The sequence below is a fragment of the Lathyrus oleraceus genome, chromosome 5, assembly GCF_024323335.1.
Source record: "Lathyrus oleraceus cultivar Zhongwan6 chromosome 5, CAAS_Psat_ZW6_1.0, whole genome shotgun sequence".
In the NCBI taxonomy this organism is placed as follows: Eukaryota; Viridiplantae; Streptophyta; class Magnoliopsida; order Fabales; family Fabaceae; genus Lathyrus; species Lathyrus oleraceus.
The window spans coordinates 245,187,915-245,192,224 of NC_066583.1; positions in this window are offsets into that span (position 1 = coordinate 245,187,915).

Consider the following 4,310-nt stretch of genomic DNA (forward strand, 5'->3'; position numbering starts at 1 on the left):
ATTCCTACAAGCTATTGTATCGAGATTGTGTTTGAGTACTTCTAATCATCCTCAGATGGATGGTCAGACTGAATGGACAATACAGACACTGGAAGACATGTTAAGAGCTTGTGTACTTGAAAGTGAAGGGAATTGGAAGGAGCTTTTACCATTGATTGAATTCGCATATAGCAATAGTTATCATGCAAGTATTGGGATGGCCCCTTGTGAAGCCTTATATGGAAGGAAATGTAGAACACCTTTATGTTGGACGAAAGTTGGTGAAGAAAGGATCTTAGGACCGGAGATTATTCAAGAGACTACCGAAAAGATAAGGATGGTCCGTGATAAGATGAAGAAAGCACAAGATCGCCAAAAGAGATATGTGGATCACAGGAGAAGACCATTGGAATTTGATGAAGGTGACCATGTATTTTTGAAGGTGACTCCGAGGTTGAGACTGAAAGGACCATTTAAGTCACGAAAGCTAAGTCCGAGATACATAGGGCCATACCAGATTATAGAAAGGATTGGAGAAGTAGCCTACATATTAGCTTTACCACCTTCTCTATCAGAAATGCATGATGTTTTTCACGTATCTCAACTCCGGAAGTTCATTCCAGATTCTCTTTAGCCTATTCTTCCAGATTCAATAGAAGTAGAAGCATATCTGACTTTCGAACCTCTACCAAGTTGCATTGCAGAAAGAGAATTTAAGGTATTAAGGAATAAGGAGATTCCTCTTGTTAAGGTTCGATGGGATGAATCACACTCAGGCGACGCCACCTGGGAACTAGAGCCAGAAATGCGAGAAGCTTACCCTCATCTCTTCCAGGTAATATTTAAAATTCGAGGACGCATTTTTATTTAAGGGGGGGTGGATGTAATACCCCGTATTTTCTTAAACACCTAAATTTCTATTAATTGAGATCAATTGAGTTCCTATGTGCTCTAAAAGTTGTCGATTGAGATAAATAGAGTAAATAGTGAGTTCAGGTTGACTCCATTAATATTATTGGGAATGACCTTTTATTAATTAGGATATTATGGTAACACTAATAATGGGTCAATAGCTCTGGTAGAACAAATATTATGGATAGTACCACTTGAGATATTTGTTTATACCCCTTCACCCACTTATTAACCACACAAATCATGATGGCCACTTGCTAGTAACATTGAATCACTCATCCCCATATGTTGCTACCTATCATAAGCCAATTCATTTGTTCTATGTATCAGAAAGCATAGTAAGATAGAGGAAGCTCAAGAGAAGAAGGGAAAGCAAGGCTAGTGGAGAAGAAGAAGAAGAAGGAAAACTTAGAACCAACACCATCATCTTCCACAACTTCTCCTCTTCAATTTCTTGAGGTGGGTTCTAGTTAGAAACTCTAGGTTTCTAGAAAAGTTAGGGTTATAGAATCATATACAAATCATGAACAATCCATACTATGTGATGAATATTACTATGTCATATCAAGACAAATCATGAACAATCCATGCTATGTCATGAATCTAGCCATTCAAATAGGATCATATCAAGCAAAACTGCAAGAATCAAGCAAATACAAAATTGCATACTACATCATGAAAAGATCAAGCATATCTAGCAAACACATTTACATAAATGAATAGAAAATATAAATAAAATTTCTAACGACAAATATTTCACCTCAACAAAACTCCATAATAGAAACTGCAAAAACCCAATGACAACAAAATTCATTAAGAGAGATAAACTCACTTTAGTTTATCAAGGAAATCACAGTCGATGAAACAGAATAAAATATCTCTTATAGAAGAACAATAACAATTAAATTGCATGGTAGAGATGATGTTGAATGAGTAAACTTCAGCCTCAATTGTTAGAATGAAGCTACATAGTTTAAACCAAGATTTAGGAGAAATTGTTGGGTCCTTTCAACAATTTCGCAACAGTCGTAGGTACTTTCCACTATTAATACCAACTCCATTGAATATAAAGGTAGGATTTGGTATTATGTAATAGTTCTTATACATATCAATGAGTTATTGTATTTTTTTTTTGCCCAATAATAAAAATATTAATGCATCTGAATATATAAAACTAATTTTATAATTAAAATACAAGATATTGGAAGAATGTTTTTGGTATGTGGAAAAAGTGTTATGTATTTGGGAAAGAATATGAAACTTTTGGAAAAATGGAGACTACTTTTATTACTGAGTGTTTATAATTTTTGGCTTGATACGAACTCAAGTACATCACCTCTATTTAGACTAGTGGCATTCTTAAATAAACGACTAGGATTTTTCCACCATGACCTTAATCTAATTGAGATAAATCGCTCTATAGAATTCTCTCTATTGTTCTAAAAAAATACTAACTTATCATTAACTTCTAGAGAGCTCCATGGATCTCTCTAGAATAGGCTTCTAGAAGGAGAATTTATCCTGTCATGTCCCAATTTTAACTATCACCCCACATACTTTCATAATGACAAAAATGTCCTTCCCATTTTTTACCTTTCCAAAATTTACAATCAGTAAAATAATTTCACTTCAGAGAACTTGTAAAAAATGAAAAAATCTTATAGTTATGGAGAAAAATTTGATACGATAAATTTTCAGAAAAGACAGAATTTATGCAATTTTACAGAATATTTTAAAAAACTGTATGAGTTTTTACTGGTTTTTCTTAAAAATCTAATACTTTATTTCTTTTTTACTACCTATATTCAATAAATCCCGTATTTTTTTTTTAATTTTGTTACATTTTTATCGCATATTATAAAAAAATATGGTACATTTATATTGGATATTTTTTTTTAAATATCAGTATTTCTATGGAAACTTATATCTCTTACCGAATATTTAGAAAAATTCGGTATATAGAAAAAACTTCTGGATATTTGAATATTTTGATATATTTTTGCATTGTGTAAAAAATCTGGTAGTCCAGAATGCTTCATTTGTGCGGTCCAAATCCTGATGGTTCCCCAACAGATGTTACACAGTACTTCACCACTGACATTGTATGTTTTAGTTCTATATTTTGATTTTAATTTGTTCAATACTTAATAGGCTTTCGGTATCTCACTGACATTGATAAATTATTTTGTATATGTTGTAAATGACAAATATTTCCCTCCCGAGATGACATGTTAGCACAATTCATTGGTAAATAACATGGTATTATTCTTGTTACTATTTGTTCAGATACCACAAATGGGATTAGAGAAAAAAAAGATAAATTGATTATGGATTGTGAGAGAGGAGGAAACTACAAGAGGAATAATTCCTCTGTAGGAAGTTATAGTAAGAAAGGCAGTTATAGTATGAAAGTTAAATGTCCATTTATGATGAGATCTGTGCCAAGTGGTAGCGGTTGGAAGGTTATGGTTAGATGTGAGTTTCACACTTATAAACTAGCTAAGGACTTAGATATCCATATTGGGTCATTTCAAAGATGATGAAAGACAGTTTGTGAATGACATGACAAAATATAATACGGCTCTCAGGTACATAATAGCTGCTTTGAAAGATAGAGATCCAGAAAACCTCACGAACATTACCTAGGTGTAAAGGTAAGATATACATACAAGACAAGAAAGAGAGGTCTATTAATTGTAATGCAACATCTGAAGAGTCTAATTCATGAAGAGTAACACACGTACTTCACCAGAAACAAGAACAATCAAATGTTGTTGTTGATATCTTTTGGACACATCCTGATTTAATGAAGTTGTTGAACATGTTTTGGTATTCAAATTTACATTCATGTGTTTGTACAAGCATGACAAAAATACATGCATATAACCAAATAAAAACAAAGAAATTAGCTAAAATATTGTACGATAAATCACGCTAAAGCATTCAAGTTTCAAACTACTAATGAAAAGTAAATACAATGCTTTTTCTGAATGAGTAAATCTTATAGAAATAAATATACCTAGGAGTACTAGAACCATTTGGTAAACAATGAGATGGAGGGTTCCATCCAGGTAAAGGAATTTGAATAGTTCTATGTAAAAATATCTAATGATATGTAATAATTTCCCCAAAGTATTACAAATAGCTTAAAAAATCATACTTAATCGCACAACTCAGTTTGAAAAAAAATAAGAATAAGAATTTATGTTTTGTTGTTTTTTACTATTTTGGCTTACTTAAGAGTACCTATGATACTCCTAACTTATTTTATTGGTTGTTGTGATATGATTATTTATCTTAATTTATCCTCTTTGTTATAAAATAAATACATACATAAAGTAAAAAATGCAGTCATTTAAATTTTATAATGTAAATAACCTTAATACACATTTAAGAACAATATTTATAACAATCATTCC